General features: G+C 38.8%; 1 long non-coding RNA gene across 1 annotated transcript in view; it reads right to left on the bottom strand.

The window, feature by feature from the left end:
* LOC116583560 overlaps positions 1–24,112 on the bottom strand; it is a 212,273-nt gene that overhangs the window by 100,846 nt on the left and 87,315 nt on the right. Inside the window, exon 6 of the long non-coding RNA XR_004282779.1 lies at positions 14,980–15,224. This is a non-coding gene — a long non-coding RNA (uncharacterized LOC116583560). The remainder of the gene's footprint in view (positions 1–14,979; positions 15,225–24,112) is intronic.

Below are 24,112 nucleotides of genomic sequence, written 5' to 3'. Positions count from 1 at the left end.
AGTTAGACAATTTAACAAAAGGATGCAAAAGTCAACTATACCCCCATACACATGTGCAAGGACATGTGTAAAAAGATATTTAATATATCATTGTAACATTTAAAAAACTGGAAAATCTTAAATGTCCACTAATAGAAGATTGCTTAAACATGGTGCATCTTCATAATGGACTACTTTATGAAGTCATTACAAAGAAGAAGGTAGATATTTTCTATCCACTGATAGAAAAAGATGTCTAAGACACAGTGTTACATGAAAAAAAAACCCATGTGTCAGAATAATGTATACAGTGTGTTTCCATTTCTGTAAATAACAAAAAGGAATAGACACATATCCATAGATACATACACACCACTGTTTTTATTACAGGACATTTCTAGAAGAATAATAAGGTGTTAAGAAACTGGCAATAGTTACAGACTTTGATGAGAGGGAATGGGAATTTGGAATAGAACAGTGACTTCATTTTCATTATACATTTTTCTATATAGTTTGAAATCTTATTACATACATGTATTCACACTTAAACTTCTGCTGAAGTATAACACACATGTAGAAAAGCGCATAGCTCATATTTGTGCAGCTCAATAAATTAGTATAACATGAGTACACTTCAGTAAGCACTACTCAGGAATCAAAATAGAACATCACCATCTCTAGAAGCTCCATCATGTACCCATCATTTTCCTTTCTTCCCTCGCAAAAGTTAACTCTTATCCTGAGTTTTAATATCACAGTTTAGTTTTGTCTGGTTTTGAACTTTATAGAAATTAAATCAGATAGCATGTATTATTTAGGTTCTGATTTATTTCGATAAATGTGATGTTCATAAGAGTCTTCCAGGGGCACCTGGGTGGCTCACTGGGTTAAGCATCTGCCTTCGGCTCAGGTCACGATTCTGGGATCCTGAGATAGAGCCCTGCATCTGGCTCTCTACTCAGCAGGGAATCTGCCTCTCCCTCCCACCCTCCCCCCACCACTTGCTCTCTCAAATAAATAAGTAAATAAATAAAATCTTATTTTAAAAAGTGTCTTCCATGTTCTTGCATGTAGCTCTAATTTGTTAATTTTCACTATTATACAGTATTCCATTGTACAAATGTAACACAATTTATTCATATATTCACTATTGATGAATATTTGAGTTGTTTTCATTATTTGATGCTATTAATAATGCTGTAATGGACATTCCTGTATATATATTTCAGTAAACACATGCAGTGGAATTGCTGGGTCACTGGGTAGCCATTTGTTTAGCTTTAGTAGATACTGCCAAATAGCTTCCCCAAATGAGGGTGTGCTAGCAGTGTGTGAAAGCTGAATTAATTTTTCAAACAAATTAACAACAACAACAAAAAACCTTAATTCAATTAACATAAACAGTGATGATTTGATGGGTATTTCTGTGTTTTATTCTGTGTTTAACTTGTAAAAATTAAAGTTAAAAACATGATTCACTGTGTTACCTAAGGTGCTTATACAAGGTTCCTGTGACGGATCCCAATTTGAGTTTCATGTCAGGGAGAAGTTGATCTTTAGGGAGGAATACATCACCTTTCTAATTCTCAGGTAAATATATACCAGTGTAACCCTTACACTTGACTGCCAAAAAATTCAGAGTCATAGTCAGTGCTCAACAGCCAAAGCATTCCACTTATCCAAGGTATCTGGTAATACCTACTCCTTAAAATAGACAATTTTGTTCTATGCCTTACTTTGCATTATGTTTAAACTTGCAAGCTTCTTCAAATCCTTTTGAAAGCAAAGAGGATAAATTGTAAATAAATAAACCAAAAATAGTTCTAGCTCCAGATGGTGAAGTTTTAAAAGGAATTTTAAGAAATTAAGGTTAATGCAACCCAAACAACAAAAGTACAGAATGGAAGCAGTGTTCTGTAATGTGAGATTGACCAACCAGCCTGCCACATAGCTGGTGGCCAAGATAATGTCAGGCTTATATGAGTTCTAGGTCCTCAAAAAACAAAATGCCATGTTTTATCCTAATGGGGGAAGTTGGAAAAAGCAGTGCCCTTCTAGGATTTGAGACCTTTTGACTCAATACTTATTAAACATGTCCTTTCCCCCAGAATCAAGCATGACTTCTCCTTCAAGTGGAATTAAATCTGCCTTTGGAAGGGACACGCAATCTACCATAGTCTATGATTATATCTCTCAGTCATGTATTGCCACCCTGGAACATATTCCTAGCTGTGCCTTCAGACAGATAGAATCCCACATTCTTCTTGGTTACTATCAGAAAGAACCGTAACTATTCCAAAGGTCCCTCAAGTTTGGATGTTTTTCTGATGTTCAGTTAATGCTTGATGAACATATTAATGAATTTCTTACATCTTATGGTAGTAAGCAGATGGACTTAGCAGATCTTTCTATTCGGCAAGGCACTAAGTCTGCTCAATTTCAAATGGATATCGCAAAGAGTAGGAGCTCATGGGAGAGAGACAGAGAGCAAGCGAGCCTGGGCAGAGGTTTCCAGTAGGGTTTCTACTTAAGTGTAGATTTAAGTGTAACTCTGAAGCATAGGTAAGGTATAAAGATAATAATCAATGTGATATCTGAGAAATCAAATATATAGAGCAATGTATCCATAGATCAAAGCAGAGAGACTGAATATCGGGAAAGGGAAAGATTTGGCTCAGTCCATGGAGGCCCTTGAATGCCAAACTAGAGAATTTGGATTTTATGCTACTTTTGAAGGTTTATGAGTAGGGTGAGAAGAGCTTATGATGAAAAAGCAGTATTTCAGGAAATAAATCTGGCCATTGTGTGTAGCACAGACTGGACTGAGGAGAAAAATGAGTAGGGATTCCACTGCTATTGCTATGACCCAGGCAAAGACAACTAGTGTCTAAAACTAGGTGACAGCATAAGGGATAGAAAGGGAGAAACAGAGAAGAGGGCAAAGGAAGAATCACCAGGGTTCAGAACTGAATAGGTGCACAAAAAGAGGCAGAAAGGGGAGTTAAGAATGTCACTGAGGCTTGGAGCAAGGAGACATGAGACAAATACTTTCTCTACTTATGGTAGCATTCTTTGTAACTGAAAAAGACTAGAATCAATACAAGTATCTGTCAACAGGGACCGACCAGCTGAACAAAGTATAGTTCCTCTTTAGGATAGCATACTATACAGTCACAAAACAAGAAAGAGGAAGATCTCCATACATTGACACAGAATGATTCTCTAGAATGTTAAGGAAAGAAAGGGAGCAGAACAGTTTTTACAGTACTTGCTACATTTGTGTAACATATGGGGGTGAAATACAATTACTTATTCTCCTTTGTTTAATATTCAAATACATGATGGATGGATAAGCCAAAACCTAATTAAACATCGTTACTATGGAGGGAGGGAGAAAAAAGAATGGGGGCAGGATGGAAGCAAGACATTTAGAGTATCTCCTGTTATATGGTTTTGACTCTGGAACTCCTTAAACTTTTTACATAGTTAAATGTAAAATTAAATTTCAAAAAAGAAAGAAAACAATCCATAAAACTGAGACAAAATGAAGCAAATGAATCAAACTGTATATCAAGTTGGTAACATAACCACACAGAGAAAGAAATAACTTTTCCAGTGACTTTGAAACACAATACTTTGACTACCTCCCTAGTAGGATTTATTCTAAGGGCAAAAGGAAAAGCAAAGAAATCTTTAACTGTATTCAGTAATCTTAGTAGTAACATTGGAATTGCTCCTTTGAAATCATTACGGATATAATATAGGGTAATGCGAATAATTACATAATGTCATTAGGAACCAAGACTTTGAGTGAGAGAAATTAGATACAGTTACAAAATCAAAAATGTTAAGGAAAAGCCCTATACTCTTAAATTCAGCTTTGAAATATCAGTAGGAATTCATCATGCTTCCTTTTGAAAAGAAATAGGCATTTTCTAGCTCTTTCACTAAAAAGAAAAGATTTGACAACCTAGCTGCAGTGAGGAAACCCAGCCCTTACACTGGGCTCTCTTAATACCATTTCCCATCAAAAGGAACAAGAGCCCCTTGGCAAAATGGTTGACTCCAGGTCTGGGTTTGGAATTGTACAAGATGAACCTGAAAACAAACCAAAAATCAAGAAATCTATCATGACAAAAGGAAACAAGCCAACTTGAAAGGACCCCCACTGGCCTAAGATGAAATAATTTTAGCAACAAATTGAATAATGACTACAATAGATTGAAACACACTAAATATATAAAAATCTATGAGCTCATAACAATACTTGATTGGTCACCATTGGAGGTTGCTAGGATACCAACTCATTCTGAAAACTGATGTTTTTATAAGGGAAGGTATCAAATATTTATCCTGCCTTTTTTTATTTTACATACACTAACTCTAGGTAACTAAATGGTTGAAGAATAAAATTCTTTATACAAAAATCCCAAGTATGGCAGAAGCCATAACAGAATTAGAAAAATTCCATTTTGCAACTCTTAATGAAATAATGGACCCAAAAAGTAATCATCAATAGTTGTTAAAACAATTAGGTGAAGGGTTGATGGGGGCCTTGTTAATGGAGGTCTCCAGGTGGTACCATTTAAACCCACTGATCAATCTAGTAACACAAAAAGTGGGGCAACCAGATATGATTTGCCTCATGAGGTGATATAATAGAAAGTACACGGCACTCACTATGAAGTATTCTTACTCAAAACCTTCAACCTGAATCTAACCAAAGCCTCTAGACATAACTACTAGTTTACAGGAAATACAGGGGATAGAGAAACAAGTTCAACGACATGAGAAAACAAATAAATCGAGAATGTGAGACATTCTTCAGGGCAAATGACCTGGTTTCTACAATGACTCAAAAGCAATAAAAGACTTACGAGACAGAACCAAATGTAGTGTTTGGGCCCTATTAGGATTCTAATTTTTAAAAAGCTAATTATAAAATGACATCTTTGAGAAAGGGAAATCTGAATATGGATTGGGTATAAAATGATAATAATTACTGTTAATTTTGTTAAATGTGATAATAGCATAGTAGTTAAAAAATATATACTCATACCTATTCCTTATGCACCAAAAAATACTGACAGGCTAATGAGAAAAGAGAAGGTGGGAGAGAGGTCAGTGTTGGGGAGAAAGGATAAGAAGTTTTACACACAATGTTCAGGAAGACAAAGAACCAGGTATCGATGCATCAGGAGCTTGCAGATTCAGACTTGAAGCTCAGAAGAAATGTCAAAGCTAGAGAGAGATTTGGAAATTGTTCATACAAGAGCAAAACCTTTCAAGAGCAAAACCTTGGGATTAGATTAATTTTTACTAGGAAAGGAGAGGACAAGGCCGGGTCCAAAGCCTAGAGAACATTTACATCACAGTCGACTGTTGGTAGTGGAGGTGGAAGAAGTTTTGGTGAGGAAGCAAAAGGAATAAGACTCAACAACCACAACACAAAACAAGGAGCGGGGAGGGGGGCGGTCAGAAAGGCATGATGAAACCCAAAATACTTTGTTCTTAAAGAGGCTAAAGAAGGAAAGCATTTCAAAAAGAAAAGGTGGCCAACAGTGTTCAATTCTGGAACAAAACTGAGGAGAATCAGGCCTCAGGAAATGAAGCTAGCCCATATCCCACATTCCTACTACATTTCCAAATTAACTCCAAGCTGAGCATGGCCTCAGTAATAGTAGTAGGCCTGTAAGAAAGTGTCTTAGTCTTAGTCATCAGTCTCCCTCTATTCCTTTCATTCCTCCCCTCACTTCCCCACTCCTTTAACCAGCATTCCCTGAGTCTCTACTTTAAGCCACACCCACTATATCCTGCCAGACCCACTATGTTTTGCATATACTGAGACAAAAATCTCTGCCCTCCAGAAACTCACAGCTTACTAAGGAAGACAGACCTGGAAAAATAATTATCACATAGTGTTAACATTTCAGCAACAGCTTATATATTTTGGGCCAGGCACTATGGGAGGCACTAGAGATACAAACATAAACAAGTGGTTCCTGCCCACCAGAGCTCAGAATATAGCTTGGAAGGCAGACGGAATCACAATATATTGAGATATGAACTAAAAATAAAAGTACAAATTATATGAAAGTGCAGAGCAGGAAATGAAGCTAGTAAAGAAGCCCTGTGAGATGGGGACTCTTCATGTGCCCATTTTACGTACGAGGAAATGGAGTACAGAGAGGTGGGTTGACTGGCCCAAGGCCATACAGCTGTGAGTGGCAGAGCCCGTTTAAGGGCCAATTTGTGAGACTCGAGAGTTCACGTTTTGTCTAATGCCTCCTCCACAATTCCCCATTCTTTTTCTATTGCGCCACCCTCATTGAATACCTAGAAGCACAGAGCAGGTGCTCAGTGAGCATTTGCCAAATGAATAAGGAGCTATGCAACGTCACAGGGCTTTTAGAAAGTTTCACTGAGGTAAGTACTAGGCTCAGTGGAAGTCGCTGTGTGGCATCACTGTGTAAGGTGGCAGGTAAGGACGACTGCTGTGTGGGCCACTAATACCCAAAAGCGAAAACATATCCAACAAGTGTGTTGTGATAGCTAGTGGTTGGCATCAAGGAACACTGAAGTAAGGTGGCAGGGCCTCAGTCACCGGGGCTGGGAGGCCGAGTAGCAAGGACCAGGCAAAGTCCCAACCCTAGAGGGCTCATGCTCTGAATACAGGGCTTCAGGGACTCAGATCTAATTACTCAAACTCTGTCAGCTCAGAGCAGTGACAGCCAGCTAGGCCAACCAAGCCACTAGCCTCAAGTTCTTCTGGAAAGCCTTCTAACGATGAAGGTGGAGGAAACGCAGGAGAAGAGAGCAGACGGGGGAGAAGGAGGAAGGCGGAAGACGGGAGGGAAGAGGAGAATAGTAGCAACTAACACCAAATGCTGTCCGTGCGCCAGGGGCCGGGCTGAGGGCATTCCGGGCGGTCAGGCAATCTTCACAACCATCCTATGAGGCAGATAAACTAATATAAATTCTAATATGAATTCCCCACTTTGTAGATGCTCCCTAGAGACATTAAGTAACTTATTTGCAATTACAGAACCAGGATCTTGATTGAGGCATCCTGACCCGCCAGGCATGGCTCTAATGCATTATATACTTCACTGGGTCTCAGGGTCTTAACTGAAATGGACTGAGCTTGCTAGGGATGAGGGGATCGATCTACTTTCTTCTTCTCACACCTATCTGGGCCCTGCCTGCAGGTAGTACTGGCCTTGGCTGATGGCTGTACAGGAGACTAGTAAACACAGTACAGAACTGACAATCTGTTCCGATGGACTCTTTTGAGTTGTAGAAAGAATGAGCTGGTGTGGGGAGGGGCAATATTTCTATCTCCTCCTGTGAACTACTGAGGTTGCTCGTCCCCTGATCTGTAACAATGAACATGTTAACAAGGCCTTACACAGGGCTCCTGCCCTATAGTTTACGAAGCCTCTTATATACTACTTGATTAATATGTCACTTTGGAAAACCAAGTTTTAAAAATCTGGTTTTTGATATTGGAGATTCCCCCAGAAGACTAAGTAATTCTCTCCATTCCAATCCACATATATTTCCCAGATGTCCTCTGGTTTTCCTGGAATTTCTATTAAGAATTTCAGCTATCCCAACAAGAATGTTCAGACATCACAGCTTCTACCAACATATGGACCCCAGATTCCCTGGCTCCAAATTCATTTCCCTTTCAACCACAGCTGGGCCCAATACTTCCAAAGGAATGGTAGAAGGAAAACAGACTCCACAGGAGCTGGGGTGTCACTCCTGGGCTTTGTTCTATTAGCCCCCAGTTCAATTCCTCTACCCTACTCATATCCCCACAGCTGGACCCACTGATGCTTTCACCTAGAGGTTCAGGCCCAATGCAGTTCCCAGACCAGCCCATCCATGGGCATAGGGTTAATGCTCAGCCTCAGTCCCATGGCTGTGAGATTAAGAATACATTGCCCTCCAAGAAGTAGTACCCCCAAAAGAGCTGCCTAAGAGGCTGTGATGCTCCCAGATCAGAACTCTTCCCAAGTCCACCTCCGAGACTGGCCCAGTCTTAACAGAAGAGCTCCTGCCTTGATTCTCACCTGTAAGTTCTATATGTTATCCTGCCTACAGCCTCAGCCCCCTTTCAAAATGAGCTCTGGCCTGAAGGAGATGCTATCTTACTTGTGTCTTCCCCCAATACCTGGCACAGAGGATTGTCCTCAGTGCCTGAATGTTGGGTGGATGAACCCTTCTGCCCTGCCTTGTTCTTGTCTACCCTTCTCTCTGGAACTGGTACCTTGGCCCAGTGAATAGGGTTTGGATACTATGGATGGGTTTTCTAGATGATGACTGCCAATTCGCTAACTCTAAGCAATATCCATGTACCCACCCCTTAGCTATGTGATTTTGAGCAGGATGCTTAACCCCTCGGTCTCTCAGTTTCCTCATACATAAAGTGGGAAATAGCAATGTTACCTCACAGGATTGCTGCGAAGATTAAAAGAGTAAATCTATTTTAAGTTCTTAGCACACTGCCCAAGTAAGTGTCTGCTCTTGCCATTGTTATTGAGCTAGTTACCCTGGACTCCTTAGTGTTGGCTATTTCCCTGAATATCACTGAGGCACCAACCTCCAACCCACTAGCCTGTAACAAGACCTTTAACTCAAGCATGAGTACTGGTCAATGGCCATATCTAGTGCCAGGGCTCAGTTCCCCCCAACCCCTGAAACACACACACCTGGCCTGCTTCTGCCATTTATCCCATCATTCCAAATGTACAAGTGCCTAACAACTTAAGTTAGCATAATCAGGTCATTCTCTCTTGGGCTGGGCAGTCCATAGAGTAAGCAGAGTTCAGAGAAAGAACCAGTATGGTTAAAGGAATCAGCAGACTTGGAGGAGTAAATCAGAGGCACAAAAGAGTTGGGTCATGATGGTAAAGCCACCCTGAGAAGAGTTTGCAAAGAGAGTGGGAAGGCAGTTGAGCTGTGTGCTTCTTGGGGGACAGGGGTTCTACCAATGCAGCTCCTGATATAATCAAAACAAAATCCTAGCACCTGAGAGACTTGGGGGTACATTCTAAGACAGAACAACACTCTAGCAAAAGCACTGTCTACTGCTCAGAGCCCTGGAGGAGCTGGTTCTGCAGACTGCTGACCCCAGGGGATGTCCGACACAAGGGCACCCACAGAGCTCATTTAGCCCAATGTCCTTCTTTTACAGGACTGAAGTCTGGTTCTGTCTTCTGCCTGGCTCTTTCAATGGAATTGGCCTATTCACACCACAGGCCACGAGCAGCACGTCAAAACTAGCCTCAAAGAATACCTGGTCTCCACAGCCAGGCCCCAGGCATTTCACTGCTCCCTTTCACAACTACAACCCCCCACCCCCAGCTACCACCTGAATGCCTGCTGCATTTGGTCCCTCAGTGCAGGCAATGCATTTGGACTTCCTCTGGCTTGTGTACTCGGGCTGCCCCTCTGGTCCTTTCACTGACTGTGCTGCCTTAGGCAGTGTCTGCAAAGAGAACATTTCCTTCAGCCCCAGCCCAGCCAGTCTCCTCCCATGCCTCCCCCTACATGTGCACAGCTTCCAGGTCATGAGATTCAGGCCCTGTGGCCCAGGAAAGAAATAATAATAGTAACACGAGCTCCTTGGCAGGAGGTGAGATGTTTTTAACTTTTAAAATAAAGAACAGAACCCTCGTACAAATTTCAGCTTCAGCTCTGCCTAGCTACATGATCTTGAGGAAGTGATCCAACCTCCTTGAACTTCAGTTTCCTCATCCATAAAATGTAGACTAAATGGAATATTGTACCTAAGTGCCTGGTGATAGGAAGGGCTCACTAAATTGTAGCTAATATTAGTAGTAGTAACAAATAATCTAATAACCTCTATATCTTTGCCATCTATCAAGCTGGTGCCCCAGAGTAGTTGCTCAGCAAATGCTCTGTGAAGAAGATGTTTCTTTACCTGATGGGTACAACCACCAGGTGAGGCAGGTAGAGAAGATACTAGTCTCCCCAGAGATGGAGACCTGAGGCTGGGAGGCTAAGCGACTTGTGCCAAGTCACAGTAAGTAGCAGAGCCTGGACTGGAAACTTCTGTTTCCTGCCTTCCTGTTTAGTTTTTACTGTTTTATGTCACATGATCAAATTTAGAGCCAGAAAGGAGTTAGAAGATTATCTAGTATAATCCCATCATTTCAAAAATTGAAAACTGAGACCAGAGAGACCAAGGACATTTCACAAGGCCAAAGAGTTAGTCCACGGGCAGTAGAATCCAGGTCTCCTGACTCCCAGTTAGTGCTCTATCAACAACCCAAAAGCTTATCTTGTAGCAATCATCTCAATGTCACTAGTTCAGCAAACATGGTCATCCTAAGCCCCAAACTACCATAGCTTTCCAGAAAAATACCTAAGTGGTAAGTGCAAAGGTCTCCTGCAACAGGCCCACCTTCATTAATCGTGGAGGGTGTATTTCCTATGTAATTTGAAAGAATGTGTCAACGTGCCCCATAACCATCAAGAGTGTACCAACAGTCACAAATTTCATATGCCAAGTACCATCTTTGAAGTGGACTCTACAGTATTTCTGGAATGTCAAGCATGAGCTTTGAGAAACACCCCACTTGGCAGTTCCTTCTAAAGCAACAAAGACAGTTAAGTGAGGCCCAAGTAGCACAGGATATCACTGTTTACATGCGACCCTTATCCCACGGCTGTGGGAAATGGAGCCAAGTTTCACAAGCTCTTTTCTTGCAAGAGATACTTTGCAAAACAGAGAAGGACAGCAATTGCTGCTTGGTCTGCTGTTCTTTCTTGATGTCAGCTTCATTTGAAAATGAAAAATGATGTCCTCAGAATTTAAGCTCCAACACTGAGGAGATGTATTAGATTGTTCCACTTGCAGTTAATCTGAGGATGCAAAAGTTAAATGAACATCATGTTTGCCTCAAATGAAGAACATAATGGGGAGGGGATAAAGGTGAGTAACTCATTTGTCAGTGTAAGTAAAAAGGAATCTCCAATACTTCTAATTTAAAAGGTTTCAAAATTCGAAGGGTTTCTGATGAAATAGGAAGGGGATGTTTTCTATAGAAGAAAATCAACACCTTGGATTCTAATAGCACTCTTTTTTTCCCCTTGAAAATATCACCAAAACACATTTGTTATCCACCCCTGTGCTGTTGGGCAGTGGCAGTTATAGAAGCATGTGATTGATGGAAGAGGCCTGTCTCTGTGCCCATGGTGTGCCCTGGCCAAGCACACAAATGAGGAGTACCTTACCCTACTCCCCCAAGCACAGGCAAGCTAATGCCAGCATCCACAGTCTCAGTAAATGCCATGCTGCTTGGTTCCCTCTGCTCCTGATATAAATAGCCACAGCAAGTCGTAGACAAGTGGTCTTGTTAGCATGCTTGCTTGGGTCTTGGGAGTAATGGAAAACGGTCCTTTTGAAAGCACCATCTTTGTGGCCAATACCCCAAAATGATAACATTTCACAGTTGGTTTTACTCTTACAGCATTCACCTAACATTTACTACAGGCTAGGTTTGGAGCTTGGTGTTAGACACAGAGAGAATAAAGAAGAAAGCAATCAATTCTGTTTTGTGGAGGAGGCATTGGGCTCAATACTATTTGAGCTGGTCCTAGAGGACATGAATAGTGCTTCAACAGGCTTGGAGGTGGGGATGGAGTACTAATGACAGAGAAGTAGTAAGAAGGAAAGATGCTAGCTAATGGCTTATGCACTCATTTGCTTAAACAGTTGGAATCACTAGGTTGTAAATGGTTGGGCCTGTTCTCTCAAAGTGAATGAGTATATTCATGGAACGCACTCTTGTTATTAAAATGATGTGATGCTTTTTTGCAAAAGACTGCATGTAGTAAGCAATGGACTCTCATAACTATGTTAGCACTCATTTATAAGACTTCTGAAGTTTCTAATAAACAAGAATTTGGTCTGTGTCTAATTGGGTTTTAATAGCTCAGACAAAATTAAGAACTAGAGGAATTTGATATGGCTTTTTTTTTCATTCAAACTTTCTATCAGCCTAATCTCCTTAGAAGCTATAAATTACAACTTATCCTCATAAGACTATATGCAAAGCTCATAAGCAAAGGAAAAAATAATCAGATACTGTTAGTTTTATTAGATAAAAAATAACATTGCAGTCACAGCCCTATGTGGTCAATAATGCCACAGGAAAAGTCTTCATTACTTTCTAGCCTATTGATGAGACATTTCATGAAAATAAAAGTTGTCTTTTGTACTGTTAGGATGTATGTAGGCAAAGGTGCATTTTATATCTATACCCCAGATGTTGATCTCACATCTATGTCATTAACTGAGGAAGCACCCAAAGCTGATGATCAGTTATTCTCTTCATTGTTTGAAATTCTCAAAGGTCTTCTGGGGTTCAGAAGGAATCTCTTGTTGTAAAGTTCCAATGTCCTGAAATACATACTTAAAATTTTTAAGGTATTTTTACTTTTTAATGAAAAGAAATAGTTATTTCAGTTCTTATTAAAATTGAAAAATTACAAACTGGCCCTCTCTCCAGAACCCAACCCTGGACATGTCACGGAATCCAGAGATGGATGGTTCTAACAAAATAATATAAAAATAGTGAGGAAAGCTCTAAGAAAACAAAAGGTGGATGGGTCGGAACACTGAGTACAACAGGACTGGGGGAAAGACAGCCCCAAAAAGAAGGAAAAGAATAATGGACTGGAATTAAGGTGGGAATTTTTTTCAAATGTGCTCCTTTTTCTCTTGTTATCATTATCCTGAGACGACCACTTTCTGTTCTGCCATTGGGAGACATATAAGCGGTAGAATAAAGCCCACCAGGGGTGGCAGGGTAACTTTAGGGTGGAACTCAGGGCTGCCTGGGATGATGGGTGCTAGGTAAGAGATACATGTAGATTGGCTTGCCCCTAAAACTTTTTTTTCCTGCCTGCATCCACATACCAGTACCCTGAAAGCTAGAGGACTACAATTGGAAGTGGTTTCTCTTAAAACAAAGCAATGCCAAGGCTGAGTTACCACTTGTAACACTAGAGGTTTTCTCACTAGAGGCAAATTTTCCCCCCATCAAAATCATTGTGGGACGCCAGCCAAGGCTTAAGGCTTATTTTCTCCCCATAGTTACACATTACAACTGAAGTAGCCAATAACACGAGCATAATAGGAGCTCACAAGGAAAAACAGCTAATGGATATGCACTGGAAAACATGGTAGGACAACTGAGAATTAGCAGCTGAAGCTAGGAGGGGCTATACACTCTTCAATAGCAAGTGAGTACAAGGAGATTGTAGCAAGAAGGACTGAAGGTCCTAGTGGAATCTAGCCTCTATGAACTCTCAACACTGACCGCCAAGGCTCCCTTCTGAGACAGAATCCCATGTTAAGGACAAATTGGCAATAGCAAAATCAAAATTAAGCAGGATAGTTTCTTCTGCTTCTCATATGGCTGAGTAAACTCCTATTGATCCTGATCTTCCTGTAGACAGCAGCTATAAACTCTGGGGAAAATATTAAAAACAACAATATGAAGAGACTACAGAGTGAACAGAAGCAGGCATATTTTGAAGGGGAGTTGGCACAAGGTGATTACCCATTTTTACAGCTTTTAGAGTAAGGGCAAACTAAAGCTGCCAAGTAGCTAAGACACCAAGAGTAAGACAACAATAGCAAACTCACAATCTATCTGGTATGAAGAAATATAGGCACAGCTCAGAATAACCAAGGCCATTGGAAACTAAGGAGGAATCCTGGAAAGGAGAGACCTAGAGCTAGGGAGCCCCAATTTCTACCTATAGACTCTATCTCAATCTCAGCTGACTCCCAAACCACACATACATGGAACAGACTTCAGTTGAAAATGGAAGCCCTCAACTAAGATTTCAACTACTACCTAGAGGCAAAGTTCACAGTTTGAATCTAAACACATTAACTATCTACCAAAACAATGAAATCAATATTTTTCAGAGGAATAAATCAGAATCCAAAGTCTCCATTTAACATATCCAGGATATAATCCAAAGTTATTCAGCTTGTGATGAACCTGGAAATTTTGACCCATTTACAAGAGCAAACCAACAGAGAACAAATCTGAGATGACCCAGAGCCTGGAATTAGCAGATGAGAATTTTAAAGTGATTATTAATAACTCTGTTCAAGAAAATAAAAGAAGATATGCTTATAATGAATGAAAAGATAGAAAAATCACAGCAGAGAAACAGGAACCATGAAAAAATAGAACCAAATAAAAATTTCAGAATTGAAAAATAATATGAAATTTTAAAAATTCACTGCATAGGTTCAACAGCAGAATGGAAATGAAAGAGGTAAAGTTTCAGTAAACTCAAGATAGAACAATATAAATATCCAATGTGAAGAAAGGAGAGAAAAACATATTAGGAAACAAAAACATGAACAGAGCCTCAGGGACAGATGGGACTATATTCAAAGGTCTAACATACATGAAATTAGAGTTCTAGAGAGAGAGGTTGCAGAGGATGGGGTAGAAAAAAACCTGAATATGTGATGGCTTAAACTTCCCCAAATCTGGAGAAATACACAATTTAAAGATTTAAGTAGCAGAGCAAACCCCTAAAGGATAGAAAACAAAACTCTGAAAATATCACAAACTGCTGAAAAACAAATATAATTAGAAAATCAAAAAAGCAGCCAGAGAAAACACTTTATATACAAAGGGGAAAGAGTTTCAAATACAGCTGACATCAGAAACAAGGGAAACCAAAGAGAAAAGACCAACATCTTTAAAGTAATAAAGAAAAAGCCAACCCAAAATTCTATCTCAGCAAATACATTCAAGAATGAAGGCAAGACAAAGACATTCAGATGAAACATAAGTAAAAAAAAATTATTTGCCAGCAGACCCAAACTGCAAGAAATGTTAAAGGTGTGGAAGACTAGCTCCACCACATAATGCCCCAAAGGTATTTTTGTCACACATGGACCACTTAATCAGGGCTTGACCACAGTCTGACCTGTGCCTTCAGAGAACACCAACTCTTCCTGGAGCAAGGGAAATAAGCCGCCTGATAAGGAACTATCACGAGACTGTTTTCTCCATCTCCTGAATGTCAGTTGATCACCTTGCACCTCCTTCCTTAGGGTACAGCTGCATGCCATAAAAATGCCCGTTGTGGTTTAGAATTGACTCCTCAGTGGCAGGGCAACCCACTGTGCCACCTATCATCTGGACCCTCTGGTTCAGTGTAATCCTGTGGGACTAGAGATGTGGAATTGTTAATGCCATGCTGATCTTAAACTGTTGTTGTCTAATCAACTGAATCCATTTGGGCTTATTTTCTCCTTACCAGCTGAATCTATTAAGTGTGACAAACCAACATAGCAGTTGTAGTAGTGATCCTGCCGGCTTCATTAGCTATAGCACTATTGCCTATATACTACTTGACCTCTTGACAAAAGAAAGTTCTTCATTAGGCTGAAGGGAAATGAACCCAATGAAAATGAGATACTCATTTGAAAAATAAAGGCTTGAGGATCACCTGGGTGGCTTAGTTGGTTGAGCATCCAACTCTTGATCTCAACTCAGGTCTTGATCTCACAGTCATGAGTTCAAGTTCCATGTTGGGCTCTACAATGGGTGTGAAGCCTACTTTAAAAAAAGAAGAGGTAGGATACTCATTTAAAAAATTAAGACTTGCTCAGTCAGTAGAGCATATGACTCTTGATCTCACGGTTGTAAGTTTGAGACACATGTTAGGTATAGAGATTACTTAAAAATAAAATTTAAAAAAAAGAAAAAAAATTTTAAAAAGCAAAAGTAATAAATATCTTGGTAAATATAAAAAACTAATTTTGCTCCTCTTAATTTCTCAAAATATGTGGTACTTTTTAAAGCAAAAATGATGTCATCTTGTAGGCTTTATATGCAGATGTAATACATATGACAAGTTCTGAAAAATGGACAGATAGGGGTTAAACTGGCCTCTAATTTTGCAAGGTTTCTACATTTCATATAAAGTGTTATAAAATTATCTTTACTTAGAATGTGAAAAATTAGAGATATATGTAGTAATCTGGAGAGCACATACTAAAAACTATTGTAAAGAGGAACATCTAAGAAGCCAACTCATGTCATGCAGAAAATTTGGAGTAAAATGCTCAAAAGTAAATGTGTTTGCCCTAGACTTGATGTAGGCAAACATTATAGTCCATTGTCTATCTTGGTTGAGAAAAGCAATAAATGACAAATATTTTTCAAAGGTAATAAATACATGAACATGTGAAGACAACACTAGAAAGGTATTGATGACCCCAAACTAATGTGTAATTCAGTGTTATTCCAATTAAAACTCTAGCATTGATTTTTACTTTTTCTTCTGAAATAATTATAGACTTATAGGAGTTTGCAAAATAATTCATAAAGTCCATTGACTGCTTACCCCAGCTGTCCCGCCCACAGTGACATCTTACTGATTATAGTAAAATACAGCTACCTAGACTCTCGCTTATTCAATTGAGACTGGCTTTTATATGTACTCACATGTGTGTGAGAGGGGTATAATTCTATGCAATTTTATCATGTGTATAGAGTCATGCAATCATAATGAAGATAAAAGACTGTAGCATCACTACAACGGCACTCCCAGATGCTACTTCTTTATAGTCACACCCACCTGTCACCCCCGCCCCTGTCTCCTGGCAACCATTAATCTATCTTCCATCTGTATGTTTTGTCATTTCAGGAAACCCATGTAATTAGAATCATACATTGTTGACCTTTTGAGATAGGCTTTTTTTTTTTTCACCAAGTATCAAGTCCTTAATATCCACCCAGGATTTTGTGCATATCAGAAATTCATTCTTTTTATATTGAGTAGTATTCCATGATATGGATGTGCCAGAGTTTGTTTATCTATAAGGCACTCAAAGACACTTGGGTTGTTTCCAGTTGGGGTTAGTACGAATAAAGCTACTATGAACATTTGTGCCCATTTTTATGTGACATCAGTTTTCATTTATCTAGGATAAATGTCCAAGAGTACCATAGCTATGTTATATAGTAACTGCATTTTCATTTTATAAGAAATTATCATACTTCTTTCCAGAGTGACTATACCATTTTACATTCTTGTGAACAATGTATGGGAGTTCTAGGTTCTCCATGTCCTAACTAGCATTTGATGTTATCAGTATTTTTTTTTAATCTTAGCTATTCTAAAAGATGTGTAGTGATATCTCATTGTGGTTTTAATTCGCATTTCCTGATACCTAATGATGTTGAATATATTTTCATGTGTTTATTTGCCATCTGTGGATCTGCTTCAGTGAAATGTCTCTTCATATATTTTGCCCATTTTCCAGTTGTGTTATTTGTTTTTTTTTCTGTTAAGTTTTGAGGGTTCTTTATATAGATACTAGTCCTTTGTTGTATATGTAGTTTGCAAATATTTTCTCCCAGTCTGTAGACTGTTATTCTCTTAGCATTGTTTTTTACAGAGCAAAAGTTTTATATTTTAATTTTTAAAAAAGTTTAAGATTGGTAAGTTACAATTTATAAATGTTTTCTTTTGTAGATTATGCTTTTGGTATCAAGTTTAAGAATTTTTCACCGAGCCCCTGATCTGGACATTTTCCTATGCTTTCCTTTTAAAGTTTTATATCTTACATTTTACCATTATATCTGTGAAACATTTTGATCAAGTTCACTTTATAACACATTCTGAATAAAATGGTCAAAGGACAAAAATACACAATTTACTTCTTCACAGGAAAATACTCAACTACTAAACCAGAATGGAAAAATCAGTCTCACAGTAATCAAAGAGTTCAAAATCACAACAATAATGAAAGTTATATTTTAACCAATTAAATTAGTAAAACTTCAAACAATTTGTCCTATAAAATTTCCTACACTCTGGGTTTGGTCAATTGCATTCTTATGGTGTTTCAAGATGTACATTTTATTATTATTCAGGTATAGTGAGATCAGGACACAACTGCCATTGAAAATATATTTTGTTACTCATAGTTTCCAAGAAGGGGACATACCACATCATGCAGGGCTGCACAGGAAAGCACAAGAGTCAGTCAGGAGGTAAAAGGAGAGGAAAGCGTGGGCAAAAGCCCTTATTATGTTTTTCTGAGAGAGGAAACAGAAGAAACAGGGAAAACAAGCAGCACAGTGGGTTTAGGAACAGGTTTAGGACTGAATAGTTGGAATAATGTTGAAAGGCTCTGGGCTATAGGGGTGTTCCCTAGTCGGCTAGTACCTAGCCCTGGGGTGATTTAGGGCAGAGGAATAGTGTCCTGGGCTGTAGAAGCCTGATAAAAGGAGAAGGGTAGGGTATGAACTCAGAATTAGTTTCTCTGCATATCAATAATGTGCTGTTGTTTGTTGACAAGTTGTTTATCTCTAAAATTAACTAATTTGGGGAGGGAGAGTCCCTCACTGGGTTCATAAGTGCCCAAAACATCAAAGCATCATAAATACAGAAAACAAAAAACATCAACAAACCCATGGCACTGTGGAAGTTTTGGTATTGGAGTGATTAGTATGTCTTTGCAGTTACTGCATCATGAGTTTTCCCAAAGGTAGTAAGTACAAAACTGAATCTCCTCCAATAATGGTGGGTTATTTCTTCTCTAGGCAGTCCATTTGCAGAATCTCCTGGTCCCAATATACCCAAAAACAGTGCTTTTAAAGGAAAAGAAAGCTAACCAACAATAGTACTTGGGCAAACTACAGGAATGTAAGGGTCAAGCATACCAAAAGTGAGCTTTTCTTAATCTCCCAAAAGTCTCCAAAGTACCATCTTTTTCTGGCCTACCGTACATAGCCCCATCTCCTGACTCTTCTAGTTCTTGAACATTCTGCATCTTGTGGAAATTCCTAGTTGTATGGAACTTGCCATGCAATGCTAGGCAATGAAAGATACTGGGTATAAACATCATCTTATTTAAATGATACTGAGAACACATTATGAGCAACTATATGCCAACAAATTAGGCAATCTGCAAGAAATGGAGGCATTCCTAGAAACATATAAACCACCAAAAACTGAAACAGAAAGGAAGCAAAAACCTGAACAGACCCATAAACAGCAAGAAAATTGAAGCAGTAACCAAAATTTCCCAAAAAACAAGAGTCCAGGGCTGGATGGCTTACCAGGGGATTTTTATCAAATACTTAAAGAATTAATACCTATTCTTCTAAAGCTGTTTCAAAAAAACAGAAATGGAAGGAAAACTTCTAAACCTCATTATGAGGTCAACATTACCTGTATCCGAAAACCAGACAAAGACCCTACCAAAAAAAGGAGAATTGCAGACCAATATCCCTGATGGACATGGATGCAAAAATTCTCACCAAGATACTATAGCTAATAGTAGAACAGTATATTAAAAGGACTATTCACCATGACCAGGTGGGATTTATTCCTGGGCTGCAAGGATAGCTCAACATTCACAAATCAATCAATGTGATATACTACATTAATAGAAGAAAGGACAAGAATCATATGATCCTCTCAATAGATGCAGAAAAAGCATCTGACAAAGTACAGTATCTTTTCTTGATTAAAACTCTTCACAGCGTGGGGATAGAGATAACATACCTCAAGATCATAAAAGCCATACAGGAAAAGCCTACAGCAAATATCATTCTCAGTGGGTAAAAACCGAGAGCTTTTCCCCTAAGGTCAAGAATACAACAGGGATGTCCACTCTCACCACTACTGTTCAACCTAGTACTACAAGTACTAGACTCAGCAATCAGACAACAGAAAGAAAGGCACCTGAATCAGCAAAGAAGTCAAACTCTCACTCCTCACAGATGACATGGTACTTTATGTGGAAAACCCAAAAGACTCCACCCCAAAACTACTAGAACTCATACGGGAATTCAGCAAAGTAACAGGATATAAAATCAATGCACAGAAATCAGTTGCATTTCTATACACTAACAATGAGAAAGAAGAAAGAGAAATTAAGGAGTCAACCCCATTTACAATTGCACCCAAAACCATAAAATACCTAGGAATAGACCTAATCAAAGAGGCAAAGGATCTATACTTTGAAAACTATAGAATACTCAAGAAATTGGGGAAGACACAAAGAAATGGATAAACATTCCATGCTCATGGATTGGAGGAACAAATATTGTTCAAATGTCTATGCTACCTAAAGCAATCTACACATTCAATACAATCAAAATATCAACTTTTTTCACAGAGCTGGAACAAATAATCCTAAAATTTGTATGGAAAAGACCTCAAATAGCCATAGGAATGCTGAAAAAGAAAACCAAACCTGGTGGCATCACAATTCCAGACTTCAAGTTCTATTACAAAGCTGTCATCATCAAGACAGTATAGTACTGGCACAAAAACAGACACATAGATCAATGGAACAGAATAGAGAGCCCAGAAATGGACCCTCAACCCTATGGTCAACTAATCTTTGACAAAGCAGGAAAGAATATCCAAAGGAAAAAAAGACAGTCTCTTCAACAACCAGTGTTTGGAAAAATTGGACAGCCACATGCAGAAGAATGAAACTGGACCATTTCCTTACACCATTCACAAAAATAAACTCAAAACAGATGAAAGACCTAAATGTGAGATAGGAATCCAACAAAATCCTTGAGGAGAACACAAGCAGCAACCTCTTTGCCCTCAGCCCCACAGTAACTTCTTGCTAGACACATCTCTGAAGGGAAACAAAAGCAAAAGTGAACTATCATCAAGATAAAAAGCTTTTGTTGGGGCGCCTGGGTGGCTCAGTGGGTTAAGCCGCTGCCTTCGGCTCAGGTCATGATCTCAGGGTCCTGGGATCGAGTCCCGCATCGGGCTCTCTGCTCGGCAGGGAGCCTGCTTTCTCCTCTCTCTCTCTCTGCCTGCCTCTCTGCCTACTTGTGATCTCTCTCTGTCAAATAAATAAATAAAATCTTTAAAAAAAAAAAAGATAAAAAGCTTTTGCATAGCAAAGGAAACAGCTGACAAAGGCAAAAAACCTCAACTGACAGAATGGGAGAAGATATTTGCAAATGTCTTATCAGAAAAAGGGCCAGTATCCAAAATCTTTATAGAATTTACAAACTCAATACCTAAAGGACACATAATCCAGGGGCGCCTGGGTGGCTCAGTGGGTTAAAGCCTCTGCCTTCAGCTCAGGTCATGATCCCAGGGTTCTGGGATTGAGCCCCGCATCCGGCCCTTTGCTTGACAGGAAGCCTGCTTCCCTTCCTCGCTCTCTGCCTGCCTTCTGCCTATTTGTGATCTCTGTCCGTCAAATAAATAAATAAAATCTTTTTTTTTTTAAAAAAGGGACACATAATCCAATCAAAAAATGGGCAGAAGACATGAACAGACATTTCTGCAAAGAAGACATTCAAATGGCCAACAGACACATGAAAAAATGCTCAACATCATTTGACATCAGGGAAATACAAACAAAACCACAATGAGATATTACCTCACACTGGTCAGAATGGCTAAAATTAGTAAGTCAGGAAATGACAAATGTTGGCGAGGATGTGGAGAAAGGCCAATTCTCTTCCACTGTTGGTGGGAATGCTAGCTGGTACAGCCACTTTGGAAAACAGCATGGAGGCTCCTCAAAAAGTTGATAGTAGAACTACCCTATGACCCAGCAATTGCACTACTGGGTATTTACCCTAAAGATACAAATGTAGTGATCCGAAGGGCCACCTGCACCTGAATGTTTATAGCAGCAATGTCCACAATAGCCAAACTATGGAAAGAGCTCAGACGTCCATTAGCAGCAGATGTGACACACACACTCACACACACACACACACACACACACACACACACACACACACACACTGGAATATTACTCAGCCATCAAAAAATGAAACCTTGCTATTTGCAATGATGTTGTTGGAACTAGGGTGTCTTATGCTAAATGAAGTAAGTCAATCAGAGAAAGACAATTATATGATTTCACTAATATGTAGAACTTAAGAAACAAAATAGAGGAGCATAGGGGAAGGGAGAGAAAAATAAAACAAGACAAAATCAGAGAGGAACATAAATCATAAGAGACTCTTAATCATAGGAAACAAACTAAGGGTTTGCTGGAGGGGAGGGTGTTGGGGAAATGGGGTAACTGGGTGATGGACGTTAAGGAGGGCAAGGGATATAATGAGCACTGGGTGTTATGTAGGACTGATGAATCACTGAACTCTACTTCTCAAACTAATAATATACTACACATTAATTAAATGAATTTAAATTCAAAAAATTAAATAAAGTAAAACAAAGAAAGAATGATTCATTTCCCCATTGGTTTTCTACTCTCAAAAAAAAAAGCAAATAATCTCTACACAACAAAAACATGAAAAAAAGTAAAAGGACAATTGATAAACTGGGAGAAAATATTTATAGCACATATCATAAAATGCTAGTTTCCCAAAATATGAAAAACACTAAAACATTGAATAAAAGACCAAAAACTGGTTGAAAAAGGAGAATAGAGGCAAAAACCACACAATTCACAAATTATCTATCTATCTAGATATCCCTCCCTTAACATGTGAAAAGGTGCTCCACCTCACTCAAAATTAGAGAAATAAATGAAAACAATGTCAAGGTACTATTTATCAGACTGATGATACTGTAAAAGAATGACAACACTTTTTTTTGTGAGACTGCAGAGAAATAAGCACTCTCCAACACTGCTGGTGGGAATGCACATTATTGGTACAGTTCTCATGGATGAATTTGCCATTGGCTAACAAAACTAACATGTATTTACCTTTTGATCCAGCAATCGTACTTCTAAGAATTAACCATGAAGATACATCTCTGACAATACAAAAATATATATGTACCAGGTTTTTTTTTATTGCAGCATTGTTATTTCAAAATATTGAAAAAAACTCAATGCCCGTACCTAGGATGTTTGCATAAGCTATGGTATATCTACACAGTGGAGTTCTAAGGCATAAAAGAATAAGGAAGACCTCTGTGAACTGACATGGAGTGATTTCTAGGATATACTGTTAAGTGAGAAAAAGTACACTGTGAAAGAGTTTCTATAGTATTATATCCTTCCTGTAGAAAAGAATGGTATATAAAAAATGTACATGCATCTGCTCATTTGTGCAAAAAGAAATACATAAATGATAAAGCAGAAATGAATGAGTTTGTTTACCTACGGGGGTGGGCATGAACAGGGTGAAAAGAATAGCAAGAGTCCTATAGTTAGGGTTGATCAAATATGTGAATATATTGTAGATAATGAATGTCAGCTTTCTCATTGTTGGAGAGAGGAGTTAAAAATAAAGAAAGGAGAAAGGTCAGAGTGAGGGCTGTACTGTTAGGTTGGAATTTGAGGTGTCAATATGAACTCACAGTGTTTAAGACAGATGGAGAGATGCAAAAATTAGTGGGCAAAATTATAATGATAAATAGAAAGTTTGCATAGTCTCGAAGTACCTATCCAAAAGATTATTTTTTTAAAGTAAATTATATACACTCAAAATATATAATTTTGTGTGGGGCGTGAACTCCCAACTCTGAGATCAAGAGCTGCATGCTCTACTGATTGAGGCCAACAGGTGCCCCCCCCACCACAAGATTCTTATTAATTATAGAGAAGAAAATAGCAACTTCAAGGTGGAAAAACCTGGCAGACACCCCCTTAACCAAATAATCAATGTTAATGTTACCAATAATGAGACACATAGATACAATGAACCTCCTGGTATGATGCACTAAGATCAGATATACTTCTGTGGTGTTCTTGTCAGAAAAGCATAAACTCAACAGAATGATGTGAAAATATCAGATAAATACAAATTGAAGGACAATCTACAAAATAGCTGATGAGTACTTTTAAAAAGTGTTAAGGGCATGAAAGACAAAGAAAGACTGAGGAAATGTTCCAGATGGAGTGGGATGGTAGATTAGATCCCCCAAAAGAAAAAGGACATTAGGACAACTGGCAAAATTTGGATAACGTGCGTAAGGTAATTCATCAAATTTTATCAGTGTTAATTTCCTTGTTTAGAAGTTTTACTATGATTATGTAAGGTGTTAACATTTGGTGAGGCGGCATGAAGTGAATTCTATGTACTATTTTTGCAACTTTTTTGCAAGTCTAAAATTGCTTCAAAATAAAATC

The sequence above is a fragment of the Mustela erminea genome, chromosome X (assembly GCF_009829155.1).
Source record: "Mustela erminea isolate mMusErm1 chromosome X, mMusErm1.Pri, whole genome shotgun sequence".
Taxonomy (NCBI): Eukaryota; Metazoa; Chordata; class Mammalia; order Carnivora; family Mustelidae; genus Mustela; species Mustela erminea.
This window is presented reverse-complemented; position numbering and strand designations above follow the sequence as displayed.